Below are 18985 nucleotides of genomic sequence, written 5' to 3'. Positions count from 1 at the left end.
AGTGACATGGGATTCAGTAAGCTTGATATATATCTAAGATAGCTGCATAGTTTGATGAAAATCCAAGTTGGATTTAAAAAGTTATAAAAAAAATTAAAGTGTACTATCTCTATTTTGTCCAAATTGCAAATCCTAGCTTTTTTTTTTACCAAGATTACTTTAATTCTTAAATTTACAGCAATACAACAAAAAAATAAATGAAATGGGATTCAATAAGCTTGATATATATCTAAGATAGCTGCATAGTTTTAGGAAGTTGATCTAGATTTGGAAGACTTTTTAACAGTAGGCCGATGGTAATGTGTTTGCCCATGACTATACGTTGTTGTCGTACGGTAGTATTAAATAACATTATTACATGAACATCACTATAGGCAGGACTTGATAAATTTCCTACTCCTTTGAGATTATCATTGCAGTCCCTAATTCCCTTATTCAGAAATTTTCTATATCTTTACGGAAAGGAGTACTTAGTCCAGGGCTAATTGTGGTAATAAATTTTCTCGGTGATGAGTTCTTTCATAGATAAAGAAGGATCATGGTCCGGTTCATTAAAATGGTTATACAGAACCCTAAATTGCGGATCTTTATTATCAGACCGTTGTTGATTCATTCTTTTACGCAAAGTTTGACGAGTTTCACCAACATAAAGTAGTCCACACACAAAATACATTCGATTCCGTACACGACATTGTCCGTGGAACAGTCCAGAGGCTCGAAAGATTTAGTATAATATGTTTTAGATGTTAAATTACTGGTAAAATCAGGAGTCGTGATAAACATATCACATGTCTTTCACGTGCTCCTTTTTTTCCATTTTTATGTTTACAAGAAGAAATGATAGGTGTTAAGTCACTTGTAGCAGGTGTCTTTAAACAGTTGGAAATATTGACGCAACATGGCTTTAATTAATGAAAAGTATCTGAATTTTTCTAAAAGGCGAAGGTTTAAATATGCATGTCTAAAATTTTCCAAATATGGAATATGGGGCTAACTCCAAGCAGTGTACTTTAATGATCTTTTATATTTTAACAAAAAAGCTGTAATACAATTACATGTAACGGTAAACCATTTCAAACAGTAAACACACACGGAGCTAAGATGCTGCAGATTTAAATAAAGATTGAAACCCTTTTTTGTAAATGTTTCACAAGTATTTTCAGTGTTTTAATTGATTCCCTTATAACTATCGCAAAACTTAATGTCATGAACTTTTGTAATAAAGCTTTTGAAAATAGTTTCTTATTGTTGAAACTGATTATTCTTTTGACTTTTTAATAAGATAGAATGAGTGCTTTTGCTGTTTCTTTGAATTTTATCAGGTTAGGCTTTTTCAACTGACTTTTACTTATTCTTCTAAAGTTTGCAGCAACACTTTTATACAATGTTGGAGAGTAGTAAAGACATTTCTATTTGTCGGTTTAAACACCACTGCTTTATCCACGCTCCTGTCAAAAGCATGGATCGTTAATTCAGTAGGTCGTTCTCCACCATAATTCGTTTTTATTTATTGTTTTGTACATAAATGAGGCCAATGCTTTACTCGTTTGAATGATTTTACATTATATGATTTCGGACCTTCAATTTAGTTCCATTTTGATAACCGTATAGTGATCAATATTTGCTAAATATGCGTCGTGTTTTTTTTTGTTTTTTTTAGTATCTGCAAGGAAGCTGTCTCGTTTGCAATCATGCGTAATCTTCTTATTTATAAATTTTGAAAATGACTTTCAAACGAAATAAATTCACGGAAAATTTACCCTACTTTTTTTTTGTAGAGGGATGTCTGTAAGAGAAACGTATCTATTTGTATCTGTAACCTAAGTATCAATATATTTTAGATTTAATTTTCAAATATTATAGGTTTCAAACATCGTCCGAATTGCAGATATGACACATGTGTCATTCGTTTACAGACATCCCTGATCAAGGATCAACCCCGAAATCACGAGCTTAAAAACAGCCGATTCCGACGTCCCGAAAAAGGGATCCCCCCGCCCACACACACACCCTGGATAAAAACAAAGATTTAATTAAATCATCCTCGTTGGCTATTTTGTCCGGTCCTTTTGATCTGTTTCAACTATTTCTGTTCCTTTATATCCCGTAGACAAAATAAAACAGTTCTGTTATTTTACTTTCAAATATAGCCGAATATCGAGAAATGGTTTTAGTGTCTTTGCTCGTTCATTCTCTGTCAGGTTAAAGACACAGCAGCCATTTGAAGGACGTTTGTATGTTTAAATCTTTTTCTGATTTACGCCTTCATACTATTTTCTTTGACGAATATGACAATTAAATTTTCCATTTCACATCAGTAACAAACAATCTCCTCCATGCAATCGTAAGGAGTAAACATGATTAAATTGATATCTTGCACTCGTCCGTTTGTTCATATTATAAGAAATGTGTCCAAATCACCCCTAAATTGTTTTAAAATGGCTATGAGAGACCATGTTTTATGGTCATCGTCGTAATAATTATTTGAGCAGTACGATGTGCCTGTTTGTCAACTTAAAAGCAACATCCTTTCATAGTCGGACTCCGACTTTGTATTCTTAACTCGTTATGGAAATCGTTAAATTGTCATTATAGGGAACAGCATCGCAACTTAAACAGAACATATTTTGATTTCAGTAAGAGTATGAAAGATGCAAGATATCAATTTAATAATGTTTACTCCTTACGATTGGAGTAGATTGTCTGTTACTGAATGTCGAACCAGCCAATCTCGTTGTGTGTGGAGATAAGTGGATTGCATTATTCGTTCCATTTAATTATTCTATTTTTAGCACACGGTGATACAGCTGTTGATCCGAGATTTTTTCCAAATGTTTGCTTGTTAAAAGAATGGATATTTCTATTACATATAAGATCGTTTTCACATCTTTTCTATATACATTTTTTTATTTTTTACAAATGTATTTTTTTTTTCAAAACAAGACACGAAGTCTAACATTATATAATAAAGAAATATTCTTTCATTGCTGATGGTAGGTATTTGTCAGTGTGTTTTATATGTTTTCTCCTGAATTTGATTGGTCTTTAAATACAGGTTCGATTCAAATTAAATGACCTACAGAGGGATCTAAAATTGAAGGTCTTTTTAACAGGTTTTTGCTTAAGACAAGTGGTTTATGAAGCCCGTTTAAATGTACTTCTACTTTCATATCTTGGAAAGAACATCAATATGACAGTAACCCGTGTATTGAAATGTTGAATCAAAATAGATTGAGTACGTACATGTACAGACAAACCATTAAGATATCAAAATATAAACAAATGATAAAATGCACAAACCAAATCAACTTATGCGTTCTAACGATGCGTTCAACAGTCACCAAATTTTGAAGTATTTAGTGAAAGAACATCATCTATATAGCGGAAAGTAGAGTTAACGGATATTGCTAACTTTTTATCTTTCTTACTAAGAAGTTCATTTATGAGGTCAGCCTCATAATGATAAAGAAACAAGTCGGAAAGAAGAGGGGCACAATTTGTTCCCATTGGAATGCCAACAGTCTGTTGAAAAACACGTCCTCCGAACGTAACAAATTTGTTGTCAATCAAGAAATAAAGCATCTTGATAATGTCAGTTTCAGAGAACTTTTTGTTTTAATCAGAATGTTCCTTTACAAAGTATGATTTATCCCTTACTAAGACAAGATACTTGTATCTACGTTGGCCATTCTTTTTTACCAAATACCAAATGACACAGAAATTAACTATTATAGGTCACCTTACGGCCTTCAACAATGAGCAAAGTCCAAATCGCATTGTCAACAATAAAACGCCACGAAATGACAATAAAAAACAAACACGAGAAAACTAACGGCCGAATTTATGAACGAAAAATAAATATTTAACACATAAATGATGCACATATTAACAAGGGACTACTAGCAGATTCTGACATGCGAGCTCCAGATCTCAATTTAAATCATTGAAAGAGTATGTATTCATCATATTAAAATCCATGACAATACCTCACGTTAGGAATAAGTATCATGCCATCACAAAATATACAAGAACATAACCGGGGTATATGTGTCAGAAAGCAAATAAGAGAAACCATAGTTATATACAAACAAATGGTAATTGCAATACATGTACGATTTCAGGTTTTTTAACCTATACTGCCTACTTAAGAGTACCAAGTTTAAATTGTCATTAATTTATAGATAATAATTATGTAAAAAGACGAGACTCACAATGCCTAACTGCCTTCTATAATTGAATTGCGTTATTTACTAATTTACTAAGTCCAAGTTTTCTATAAAGACAACGCTGCTCTAGTTTTATACCATGATGTAAAACCTACATGCTTCTATGGCAAGCCGTACTCGTCAAAACTATGTTTCAACCCTACATCGAAAAATGTACACACTAAGAATTTAAAAACAAAACGCTGTGATTGAAAAACCTATAAACACACACAGAGGATTTTATCAATTTAAAGACGAAAAGCGCATGAGATGCGCAAAATGATAAGCATGGTGCCTAATAAGGTATTTTTTTTTTCACAATGCAGTCTTTATGAAAATCCATTCAAATACACACAAAAATTGTAGCGTTTCCAAAATTTTAACTCTACATTTAACAGCTGCTGATATTTCCCTTGACAAATATACATTTAAAGTTGAAAAAGACAGAATCTGTACTTCATTACATCTTTTAATAAAAAATCATTAAATTAATAATCATGGACAATATGGAAAAACATGCATAAACTTATTTTACTCATTTTCATTACTAAATATAAACATAGTACAATGATGGCCATTAGAGTAAAAATCTGTTTCTGGTTCTTTCTTTAATGAACTATTTAGATTTTACCTGGTTATTTGAGGAAACTATATGATAAACAATAAAATTAATTGGAGATCACCTTAAAATTGTTGACTTTCATAAATCTTGAACATAAATGAAATCAATTATTTAAGATCCACAAAGCAACTTTGTATATTTACATGTATATGAAAGATAATTCTTGTAAAAATGAAATAAATAATATGATACAAACTTTTAAAACGGCTGCACAAATCTTTTCTATTGATTGTCTGAAAATCATGTGTTGAGTAAACAATAAATGTATTACTGAAGAGAAAGTGTCAAGCTAAGAATAGTTTACCTCCGGTTGATTTAAATTGTAGTAAAAGTTTTTTGGTAAGGAGAACATTCAATCTGTTATAAGTTAGTTGTTGGTGTATTCAATTCATGCTGGATGAAATGTTTTAGGAGAAGCTATAGCTAATTTAACGCATACCTTCTTGCAACAGGTGATACAGGTTTATCTTCTAAAATGAACCAGTGTAATGTTTAAAATTCAAATGTATATACTTCAACCTAACATTAAGTGCTTTTCTCCTTGCCTTTAAACTTGAAATGAATGGTTTAAATTCTAATTCTATTTTCTCCTTAAACCATATCCATATTCATATAAAGTCTTTCTGTGGTCTTATAATGTTTTAGTATCAATGCTCAGTATTCAATATGTATAATAAAGTTCTGAAAATATGACAGAAATATGCGAAACAAAAGACTGTGTGCTTGCATTTCCCATTTCTGTTCAGCAGTTCATTAAACACTGATAACTTGTACAACAAATCTGTACAAATTAAAATTAGTACAACATTACAACTTGTTCACAACATATATACCGAAATGAATTTGAGAATGCAACATTTACAATGAACTTCAGTGTTTTTTTATTAGAGCAGAGATAAGTTAAATAACATTGTGTGTATACATATAGTGTTCAGCAAATATTTTGTGTTCTGCAAATATTTTAACGAGACAAAAATAAAAACAAATTTGAAAAAAAATGGAAAGTTATAACTTTTTGAGTGCCAGAGACATACATTTGCGGTTAATAATAACTTCAGTCAGTGATATATTATGTTTCGATGTCATATAGTAAGTATGTCTTAAAATCTTGCTACCGTACGCGTCTGCTGCAATAAAAATGCAAGCGTCTACTGTTGCTAACATACTACGTGTGGATTTAAACCAATGATCTTGTCACGTTACAACGTCAAACAACTGCATACTGCACTATAACAATACACGCCTATACTGTCCTTCATATTCCATATGCTTCTTATCTAATTTCCACGTGTCTTATTATGTTGAACTTCAGAAAGTAAAATTGCACTTTTATTTCCGACATCGACAAAATGTTACTAATCCATCATACAAATCTATCGTTTGGTGTGTTTTCTGATTTGTTCAAGCAACAACAACCAGCCATTCTCGACATTTTGTTTTACGATTTGAACTTCAAAAGGTAAGGAATATTTTGTATATCCTAAATATTATGATTTTAAATTGCAATACGATTCTTACAGTTTTAACATATATAGCATCATGATAACGCTGAATTAATTTATAAAACCTGTTAGCAAAGCGAAAAATTATGATTATTGTTTCTGTCCTTTCATTCCTTTATGCGTATAGTTGACATATAAATACAACAGTAGCATACCGAAGTTCAACCTTTCCACACTCTGCATCTTCATGAATAACTGTCTTTTCATGAAACCTCTGGATAAACTTTTGTACCTCACAGTCATTTTGCTCCCCATTTGTACTTTTTGGTAGTTTGTGGATTGCCTTTATCAAAATACTGACTTGTTTAATCTTTATCGAAATGTGTAATTTTTAAAAGTCTTGTTAAATTTAGTATAGCTGTTTGTATGTGTTAGAACACTTTTTTCATTTCACACCTGATTGTTGCCTCTTTTTCGTGTATGTAAGTTTAATATGTGGCATTAAAGCAATCTTATCGGAAGTACCACAAATTTCCCTTCAGGTTTCAAACAAAATTTTATTCTGCCAAAATATTGTAAATATTGACTCTATCTCCATAAAAAAAACTATAAGAATTTTAAAGAATGTTTTTGTCTGTATGTGAAAAACAAATATTACATTTGGTGAAGATATCGTTAATTTATAATGTTCTTTTCAAACAGATGAGTAGTATGGTTTCAATTACGCCTTAAGTACGCTTCAAACTGGGCAAACAACTTTAGCCAACTTTTTTACCGATATACTTGTATTGAATTTAGTTTTGAGAGTTTACCTATGCAGCTTGCAACGAGATGCAATGTTCATAATATATAGTGTTTAATATGTTCCAACAGTTTTTAAGTTTTGATCAGGTGAGTTGAGGCCACGTTGTGTATGTTTTTCATTATTCGACAGTTTGTGTTTTTTAAGTTATATTCGTTGAACAAAGCGGCATAACTCCGATCTTTATTCGTAAATACCTGATGTGTATTACATCTATGGTGTTTGAACCTCTTTTGTATTAGGAGGATCAAGGAGGTTATATAACCTACTTGATCCTCCCAATACAAACGAATTAGAACAAGAATCAAAATATCGGACGCCTTTTGGATATTTAAAATCTGTGTAAAGAAATTTTGTATTTCTGACGACGACTTCTGTTTACACAATTTTAACCTGTTAACATTTAGTTTGAATGCTTGAGAGGTGATTATGATCATGACGATAACGATAACATGAACATGGATAACAATCAGGATGACGATGAGAACGACGGCGATGATGATGATGATGACAAAGACAACGATATTAATAATAATAATAATAGAAATAATAATTTCTATATTTAACAATGTGTTAAGCGGGTAACTCAATTAGAACTAGTCTAATTTTTATTTAGAACCTCAAAACGATAAAGATGACGATAAAAATGATGACTGCTTACATTCAATGTACAAGTTAAATTTATACGCTGGACAAGAAAATGACCTGTTGATGTTTATCCCTAACACATTATTTCGACTTCGAGCCGATATGTCTTTGCTCTCAAACATCACTTCATTAGTCGAAAAATAGAAAATACAAATGATCATGTCTTTTGTTCAAGGGATATAACGGACATTGTAGTCTTTGTAAATCATGTAAATATGCAAATCATATAAGACTTATTAAGATGATAAAGTTTTTTGTAGTTTACCATGTTTATTGTGCTGATGTACTCCGGTTTTTTTTTATGTTTTATGTTCTCTTCATTTTAGTGATTGTTTATGTTTGCTAGAGTGTTTCTGAACGTTCCCTACATATACAAAACTTCGAACAACTCATTATCAGTGTTGTAGGAACTTTTAATAGGGTTCATATTCCTTGAAAAACTAAGTATCATTGGTATATGCACGTTACCCAGGGTTCATCTCTCTTGAAAAACTCAATACCAGTTTTATATGAAAGTTATCTAGTGGTCATACCCCTCGAACAACTTAGTACTAATGTTTAAGAACGTAATCTTGGTATCATATCCATAGAAAAACTCAGCATCAGTGGTGTGTGAATTTTTTTGCAGGGGTTATACACCTCGAATAACTCAGTACCAGTGTTATTTAAACGTTATCTAAGGATCACATTCTGATAACACTAAGTATATATGGTAAATGAATTGAATGTCCATCTGGTATCTTTCGCCCCTCTTTTATCTAGGGGCCATACACCTCCAATAACTCATCACCAATGCCATATGAACGTTATCTAGGGGTTATACACTCTTTTTTTTTTACAAAAATCAGACTTGGAAACACATGTTTGACCAAGTAATATCAAGTGGGAAAACACATTATAGATTCTTACTTACTTTGAGAAATCGAGAATCTTTATTAACGTTTTGTTAAGAATATATCTGTGTTATAGGCACGTTATCTAGTGGTCATACTTTTTTAATAACTCAGTACCAGTGTTAAAGAAACGTTATCTTGGTATCATTTGCCTGGATAATTTAGTTTCAGTAGTATATGAATATCGTTAAGGGGTTATTCACCTCGAACCACTCAGTACCAGTGTTAATTAGACGTTATCTAAGGATCACGTTCTGATAACACTAATCATATGTGGTAAATGAATTGTATGTCCATCTGGTATCTTTGGCATCTCTTTTATCTAGGGATCAAACACCTTCAATTGCTAGTGCCATATGAACGTTTTATTATACACTTTCTTTCAAAACTCAAAGTGGAACACATATATGCTTGACCAAGTAACATCAAATTACGACACACATGATAGATTCTTACCAAACGAGGACTGTTTTTGTTGAAATTTTGTGAAATTGTGAACCTTATTTGTATGTTTTGTAAAACACTAGATCTCAAAATAGTCAATTCGTGTCTTATAAAAACGTCACCAAAATGTCATATTCCTCGAAAAATTCAGAATCAGTGTTAAATTCACGTTATCTAGGGTGCATATCCCTTGAAAATCTCTAGGGGTCATATCAATTTTAAAATACAGGACCAGTGTTTTATGAACGTTATATAGTGGTCACACTCTTCGAATAGCTCAGTACTAGTGTTTAAGAACGCTATATAGGGATCACAACCCTGGAAAATCTCAGTATCAGTAGTATATAAATTTTATATAGGGGGTTATAAAACTCGAACATCTCAGAAACAGTGTTATGTGAACGTTATGTAGAGGTTATGAACTTCAAACATCTTGGTAAGAGTGGTTCGGAACGTCCCGAAACAACATCGAACAACTTATTATCAGTGTTTTACGAATGTTTGCTAGTGCTAGTTCTCTTATAATATCTCAATATCAGTGTTATATACTAGTAAACTAGATGGTCGGGTGGTTGTCGCTTTGACATATTCACCATTTCCTTTCTCAATTTTAGTAAACGTTATCTATGAGTTAATCACTTAAAATTTCCGTATGAGTGTTCCAGATCTTTTCCTACAGATACAAAACGTCGATCAACCTTAATCAGTGTTTTAGGAACGTTATAAAGGGTTCATATCCCTTGAAAAACTAAATATCAGTGTTATATGAACTATATCTAGTGGTGATACTCTTCAACTATCTCAGTAAGAGTGTTTCGGAACGTTCCCCAGAGATAAAGAAAACTTCAAATAACTCATAATCAGTGTTGTAGGAACGTTTTATAGGTTTCTTATCCATTGAAAAACTAAATTTCAGCGCTATATGCACGTTATCGAGGTTTCATCTCTTCTGAAAAACTCAGGACCAGTTTTATATGTATTTTATCTAGGAGTCATATCCCTCAAACAAAATCAGTACCAATGTTAAAGAACGTTATCTTGGTATCATTTCATGGGGAAAACTCAGCATGCGTTTCCCTCAGTTTTAGTTTGATACCCCGATTTTGGTTTTTGTCCATGGAATTATGAGTTTTGAACAGCGGTATACTACTGTTGCCTTTATTTAAGTGGTAAATGAATTGTATCTCCCTCTTGAATATTTTGCCTCTATTTTATCTAGGGGTCATACACGTCAAATAACTGAACACCATTGACATATGGACGTTATCTAGGGCTTATAAACTTTCTTACAAAAATCAAACTGGGACAGACCTATATATGCTTGACCAAGTAATATCAAGTGAGGATACACATGGTAGATTATTATTAAATGAGGATCTTTTTTTGTGGAAAATTTGAGAAATCGTGAATCGTTATTTTTTTGTAAAGATCTAGACCTCAAAAAAGTTAATTCAGGACTTTTAAGAACGTGATAAGAACGACTTATTCCTCGAAAAAAAAACGAATTTGATACATTATACGTAATCGTGTGTGTATGAAACAAAAATAATACCCTCCCTGATAAAAATACAATCTAAAAAGTACAAATCCCTCAAAACCCCTTTGTTAAGGAACAGGCGAGCTCGTGTACATGGCTTTGATTTTACAGATACTTTTAAACTGTAAAATTAAACAAGATTCAAGTGTCCGCATTTAAATGACCTATCCAACTTTAGATCATAAGACCTGACAGAACTACATATATCAATCGTAGAAATAGAAAAATATTTAATCTTAACGAGAAAACAATGGTCGGATTTCATGATTGTGATGATGGTATTTCAACATTACGTATAACTCTTCAGATAAAGTAAACAACAAACAAAAACAATAATACATCGTGATTTAAAAAATTTGCCATGGCATTCGCTCTGACATCACAACTAATTCAATGACATTCAAAAAGTGTTGGTTGCTACATGTGCTAGGTCTTATCCTTTCCAATTCAATTACTCGACCCTGAAAGAATATATTGAACGTTTGACAGTAAATAACGTATAAGGAAAGTTACATATAAGAAACATATAGAAAAAAGTTAAATTAAGGTAAGCCTTAACAAAACTTGAAAAGAATGTCAGACTTACATTTAAACAATATATGACTTTAGATGAATTTGGCTATTTATTTTAGGTAATTTTTGTCATATAGCTCTTCAACGGTTTTGGTACTTATACATCTTCGGATTTCAAATGTTTGGCTTTAAAGGTTCTGATGAAGGTAAATCCAGAAAAGCGCTTCGGACGCATGAAATTATTAAACGTGTTGTTTTCCATTTTTTACATCACTGGGTCGATACCTCTGCTGGTTGATAATCAGTCCCCGAGGGTATCTTCAGTTCAGAAGTCAGTACTTCGGTACTGACATGATTTAACAAACTTTTCTAAAATTATTCGTTTATATATTTTGAAATTATTGAAATTCTAAGGTTTCAACTCCCTCAGGCAAAGTTGTCTTAGATGAATTTAGCTATTTATTTTAGGTAGTTTTTGTCATAAAGCTCTACAACGGGCTCGATACTTGTACATCTTCGGATTTCAAATGTTTGGCTTTGAGCGTTCCTGATGAAGGTAAATCCAAAAAGCGCTTCGGACGCATGAAATTACTAAACGTGTTGTTTTCCATTTTTTCAGTCGTGCTACGTGGAAAAATATAGGAAAAGGTAAAACGATCCTCCTTGTAGTTAGTTAATAAATAATATCTTTTGCATTTTTTATTATCACACAGTGTGAAACACTGTTTGATCATCGGCTTCATATCTTAAAGGGATTCGCGTGTGCTTATTTAATGGTTGCTAGAAATTGTTAACCTACACATACAAATTTTATAAAGAGTTTTATTTTTCAGGATAAATATTTTATTGACGATATTTTCAATAAAAAATCACTTTTTTCACATATGAATCTGAGTTTGTTGCTACATAAGGCATAAGAGGGACAAAAGATACCAAAGGGACAGTCAAACTCATAGATCGAAAATAAACTGATAACGCCATGGCTAAAAATAAAAAGACAAACAGACAAATAATAGTACAGAAGACACCACATAGAAAACTAAAGACTAAGAGTTATTCAAAGTTAATGCATGTAGAAAACAACAAACTACTTTCACATTTTGTAGATTTTGAAAGATGCAACTTAAATGCGGTAAACATGGTCAAGATTAATCAAGTGCCAGCTTTGCTTGGTATTCTTATAATCAATAAATATAATCAATAACAAGAAACTATGCGTATTAAATTTATTAGAGTATGAATACGTATTAATTGTATTAGAGTATGAATACGTATTAATTGTATTAGAGTATGAATACGTATTAATTGTATTAGAGTATGAATACGTATTAATTGTATTAGAGTATGAATACGTATTAATTGTATTAGAGTATGAATACGTATTAATTTATCGGATCTACATATTCGTACACTGCAGCTGAGTCAAAATGTTGACACCAAGTGTAGGAAATAAACTTATGATACACATGATTAATACACATCAATCAAATCAATCAATATTCGTTATACCAAAATGTTTTAGCTTTTGAAAATAAAATGTTAATGACTTTAAAAAAAATACGATTTATGCAAATTTAACAAATCTGGAATGGTCTTACGGTACATGAAAATTAAAACCGTTACTGTTACTTTCTTTGGTGATTTGTATACACATGACGTAACAATATATATATGTATATATTCATTATTAAAAATGTCATGTTTGATAAGTACATTGCATTTAATAAACATACATTTGTCACAACTAGAACCGACTTCTACTAGCCTACTTCCATAATACTCGCACGTCAGCTATAATAACAAACATCAAATGGTATTACGAGATTTCACTGGTCATTCATATTGCTTTATTTCATGTTAAGGATGTACACCTCTGAGGAGTCAAAAATTTCTAGTATTAAACTTTTTTTCTAAACCTGATTTTTGGGTTTATATAACTGTAAAAAAATAATTAATGAAGAAAAGATCATATGGTGGTGCACTTCTTTTTCTGCTACGGCCCTTTGAAAGTACACAATTTTGATAATTTTCCCATTTTTCATCAGTTTTTACCCATTTTTTGGCTATTGTCCGAGTACACAGTTATCGTCCATTGATTTTAGTTGTCCACGAATTTAGTCCTTAGTGCGGACAGTGTGTTACTTGCCTATTTTTTTTATACCCCCTCGAAATTTATTTCTCCATGTTTTATGCCTCATATAGCAAGTAGGGGGGTGAAATGACACTTAAAAAAAAATTGGATCATAAATATTAATGTCTGCAAAGTAGTGTATGTCCAGCTGAAAAAGGTCAATAATGAGCACTTCGGAAACTGTCAAAAGATTTCAAGACCCCCTTAACATAAAATTGTCCATATTTTGAGTTAGAGCTGATGAAGTTTTCTATAATTTTAATATAATTTGTCTTAAAAGTAGTACAACACACTGTAAAAATATTATTTAGAAAGCGCAGGTGGGATTTTTTTAATTTTCATTTATTGTCTAAAAGAAATGCACTACGAAATAACTGTGTACTCGGACCAAATGCATTGTATACGTGAAGTGAATCCTATCATTGCCTTTCATGTAGTTTCTAAAGCTCGTAAGATACATTTTATATTTTCCTAGACTATTGAGAATGTATCATATATCTTTTATAAATAATAATCTGGTGTTATGTACGACTTTTGTCTTCAATATTTGTCCACGGGATCCAAGGTTAATAAAAAAAATCATTGGATCAATCCATTAGTATCAAATTGATAACCATAAGTCAAATATTCTATTGGTGAAATCCTAATTGACATATACAAAAGTTGTAGAGAGCTTGTTGATATCAGCCATTTTTTCATATTTTGCTTATTTGTTTCAGCACTGGCAATCACTGGTAGGCGATATATTGAAAGCCGTCAACTTCTTTGCAAACATACTAAACATATAACGTTTACGAATAATGGGTGACATATTTTCTAACTTCAATATAAACTAGAAATTAAATATTAGATAGTATGCATGTCTCATGTATATAAGTCTCATATTTATTATTTTTATAAATGAAACTTCAGTGTTCACCTCTTTCAAAATGCACAATAATAAGGGATGTAACAATGTCAGTGGCAATATATCATGTCCATAAAAAGAATAATACAAACCCTAGCTAGGTCCCACTTTTTTTCCTCATCGCTAAAGTAGTAGCATTTATTTTCGTACTTTAACCATCTGTTTGGACATGAGAATGAAACTGAAAGAAAAGAATAAAATAACTAGAGAATGCTGATCAAATAACAGGACATCGTTCCCTACACATTCGTGTATACTTAGCTTTCGTCAGTCGTTTGTCTAATCGTAAGATTATTACCGTTTCATAAAAAATGGTAATATTTTTTCGTAGATTCGATCTAAAAGTTACGTCGTCTAATGTCACATGGTAGTGGTTTAACCTGTTGGTTTTTTGTTAAAACAACAATATTACATTATCTTACACAATGGAGAATTTCTATGGGATGAAACGAAGACATATATTCATGTTCTTTTGTTCCAATCGTTTGTAACTGAAATTTTAATCACCTGAAATAAGTCTATAATCCTATATTAAAGTGTACCTTTTGTTAGCTTTTATTCGTATGTTTCTCTGTCCTATATATTTTCCCATTGATTTTTATTGTAATCCTGTCGTGTAATGTTGTAATTTTAATGTTATATCTAACATTGCCATAAAAGCGGGAAGTATGGCTAGCCACAACACAAGGTTCAACCCACCATTTTGTTCTTGAAATGGCCTGTACCAAGTCAGGAAAATGGCAATTGTAATCTTATAGTTCGTTTCTGTGTGTTTTGCATTGTCGTTTGTTTTTTGTTACACTTTCTGTTGTTTCGTTGTTCTGTCATGCATTGTTGTCATTTTAGAGTTATATTTGATAATGCAATAACAGTTGGGGGTTTGGCAATCCACAAAACCAGGTCCAGCCAACCATTTTGTCTAAAATGTCCTGTTCCAAGTCAGGAAAACGGCAGTTTTAATCATAACTGAGTGTGTTGCATTGTCGTTTTGTTTTTTTTATTGCATTTCAGTGTTTCTGTTGTTTCATTGTTTTCCTCTTATAGTTGATGTGTTTCCCTCAGTTTTAGTTTATGACCCGGTTTGGCTTTTTCTCAACCGATTTATGAATTTCGAACAGCGGTATACTACTGTTGCCTTTATTTAATTGAACTAAAACGAACATATTGCTTTCTAATATTCCAAAACCATAAATTGACTGAACAAACACAGCACTAGTGATATCACTTTACACAAAGACTTTAAGAAAGTTTTAAAAACCCAAGGGAAGTATATTTTTTTAAAGCCCCCGGGTAACTTGCAATCTATTATTCCTGATAAAAGGTCACCAATTTCTGACTTATCCATGTTAAACTTTGTGATTAAGTAGACATCAGTAAAAACCTTTATGTAAAAGATGCTTAAGAATAAATGAGGATTATGTTCCATAAGATAATAAGCAATTCAAACATTGAAATTATCTTACCCTGATAACAAGACAGAATATGAAAGTTTGTCATATAAAAGCTTTTCATTATACACGATAGACATCAATTAAAAATTATAACATCACAAAACCTTAAAAGACAATCTGAAAAATAAAGTTAAATAAACAATGCCATTTTATGCTTTTTTGGTACATATTTGTTTGGTTTTTTAAGTGACAAAGATTATAACACAATGTTGACTACTATTCCCCTAATTTGGACATTTTTACCAACTCAGTCTATAAACTCATCATAGATACCAGGACTAAATTTGTTTGTACGCCAGAAACGCGTTTCGTCTACAAAGACTCATCAGCTTTTTGTTTTGTTCACGCATCGTTGTCAATATGATGGAATTTGATGCAACTATCATACGAGTGAGAGGTTTAGCAAGCTATACTTATTGTCAAAGAGTTAACAAAATCATACACAATGATATTTTTCCAGAACATTCCATTACAAAATATTAGAATACACAATCCAGAACAAATTTATTAGATTTTGACTGATTTATTTATCCCTCCATAAGAATATAAAATAACGATGTATCTAATCAATCAGATATGTGATTTCATAACTTTTATGTTTCAGGGCAGCTGAAGATCTACATGTTGTCGAAAACCCCTCAGTGATAAAGTTGGTCACTGTGACATTGCCTTGATGTTTTGTTTTAATTTGTTAAAAATCTAAATTTCATATTAAAGAAAGTAAGGAAACGAACAGATATAGTAAACCTAGTTCACATAACAGCTTAAGATGTTTTTGCATATAGTAAAAAAATGTTTACTTTTTAACTGGAAGAAAGAGTTTGGTGGTAATATCCAGCGAAGTGTGAGAGTCAAGTTGAAAAAGTTCCCTTTAAGGAAGGGCCATATAGAGATAGTACATAGTTTGGAACTTACAAGTATTTATATGCTTAGGTAGTGATTTTTCATGTATAATCTATTGAAAGTGTATGTAGATTTTTAAATTATTTGAAAAACTGTCCTTCCAATTATTGATAATGTAGTAATTATAATAATTAAGGAATGACTGTAATATTTGTGCTGTCTATGAAGGAATAACATCAAAAATATGGTGCACACTGAATAACCCGCGCAGTGGCTTATTTTAAAGTGTGCACCACATTTTTATGTTTTTTCGAATAGACAGGAAAAAATTACACTCATTTCTTATAATTGAATTCTATATTCCAATTTAAACCGTAGTAAACATGAAAATACGTCGATGACGTCACGGTCACATGACAAAATTATGTCTATGAGCGGAAAAACAAAACAACGTAAGCCAATCAGAAGACGCGTTATATCCAAAATTATTTTTTTACGTAATACTAGTTATAACTGTTATGACAGGTTTTGTCAATTTATCCGTCTGTTAGTTTCCATTTTATTATCACTCAGAATGAACGTTCAATTTCTATAGATCGTTACCTTCAAACTAAGACAAGTATACCTTCAAAGTTCACGTATAATTTCGATAACAGTAAGAACTGACAATCTGAGCTTTAATCTTAGAGGAAGACTACCTTAATGACTGCTTTATCAATCGTGTTTCTTGTGTGTTTTCTTCTGTTATTTTAATAGTTATGAAATAGTAAGATCACATATATATTGAACTCGGAGGAAAATGGATTTCATTTGTGGGTTCTCTTGCTAATTTATAATAATTAAAATAACGTCTTTTCGGAATTAGACAAACATTGTTTTCAGTGTTTCCAGAGGTGGCTTTTTGCATACCTGTCTAAGACCGAGTACATTTAAAATTTATAATTCGAGACAATGTATAGTTTTCTTTACATACTAGTACTGCACATCCTATAACTGCCCAAAATGAAATATTTAGGGTAAAAACCATCATTATGTTAAATCAAAGCGAATGACGTAAAATTTCCGCGTCCCTTTATTTTTTATTGACGGGAAAAATAAAACTCAACGGAAATGCATTGTCAACGCCATTAACAAGGCAAATGGATATATAGTCAATGCAATTTGACTGCACAAATAGCAAAGTTTTTTTTATTTAAACATGTCGAAATGATCCTCCCCTTTTTTAATGTGTAAAAAAGGCACCTGAAGTCGGAAACCCTCTCCCTTTTAATGTTTGAACACAGACACCCGACGTCTTTCTGCGATTTTTCTGGTATCTCCTAGTAGTTTTAAAAATAAATACCTTTACCGGTGATAAATTTTGACATCGGATTAATTTTCACAGAAATGATATCTATAACTATTTAGTATCTAAGTTATTTACAATTGTGGTCCAAGTATTGGATGACGCCATATCTAACAAGTTCTTAACAGTATTTTATTTTCATTTCATTGATATCGTATACGCTATCTATAGAGTGCCTATATGCCATTTTGGTTTTCATTGTTGTAAAATAATTGCGTGTTTTATAGTGTTAAGATCAGATCACAGTTTTTGAGCTTTCGATTTTATCATTCTATAAAGGACTTTTTGTTTTGAATTTTCCTAGGAGTTCGGTACTTTTGTTATTTTACCTTTTAATAATATTGTTAGATTCAACACAATTGTTTATAAAATTATTAGAAATTGCACATAACTCTGAATATGTGGTATGGTCATTATGATTTTTTTCAAATGTGAATCATACTGTGATTTTCCTCCTTTGAATTACTGTAAAGAACGAATTAAAGAACAAAAGATTAAGAAACAATATCGATAAAACTCAAAGTTTTCTTCTTTTTAAATTCTATGATAACAGGTATGTTGTTACAATACATTTAACTATTTTCAAAGTATGTGAACGTCTTTAATTTAAGGCCAACGTTTTTATTTAAAAAAAAAGACTGTTGACATTTGCAAGATCACATGAATCAAAATTTAATAAATGTTTATTGATAAATTATGTGTGACTTTCATAATAACTTTTAAATAAAAAGCACATCATCAAAATATTTTCAGATATTTTGACTTCACCTAATGAGCCATCTTTGGATGATTTGAGACGTTTTCAGGATAATACATGTATCGCTAATTCCCACAAGTAGGCTATTAATAGAAATTCAACCAAACTAAAGTGCCTGCCATTTTTACAGTTTAATGGGGGAAAAAATAGTGTTTGACAGGGGCAGATATTGTTATATAAAATGTCCCTTTAACACGTATGGTATGGGTTCCTTCCCGTACATGGAGCGTAGAACTTGACCTCAATGAGGCCGCTCATTTAAAATCATTTTTTGACCACAGGTAGAAACTTACAGATTACACAAGTTAAGTTAACATATTGTATACTCCCTTCAACCAACTCCTAAATTAATTTATTTTTTTCTTTTCATTTTTCTAATTTTTTTTTCCGGTTACTTGTTCGGTTACTGTAAATTTAATTTAGGTTATAATGAACTATAGACTAT

The sequence above is a fragment of the Mytilus galloprovincialis genome, chromosome 6, assembly GCF_965363235.1.
Source record: "Mytilus galloprovincialis chromosome 6, xbMytGall1.hap1.1, whole genome shotgun sequence".
Taxonomy (NCBI): domain Eukaryota; kingdom Metazoa; phylum Mollusca; class Bivalvia; order Mytilida; family Mytilidae; genus Mytilus; species Mytilus galloprovincialis.
This window is presented reverse-complemented; position numbering follows the sequence as displayed.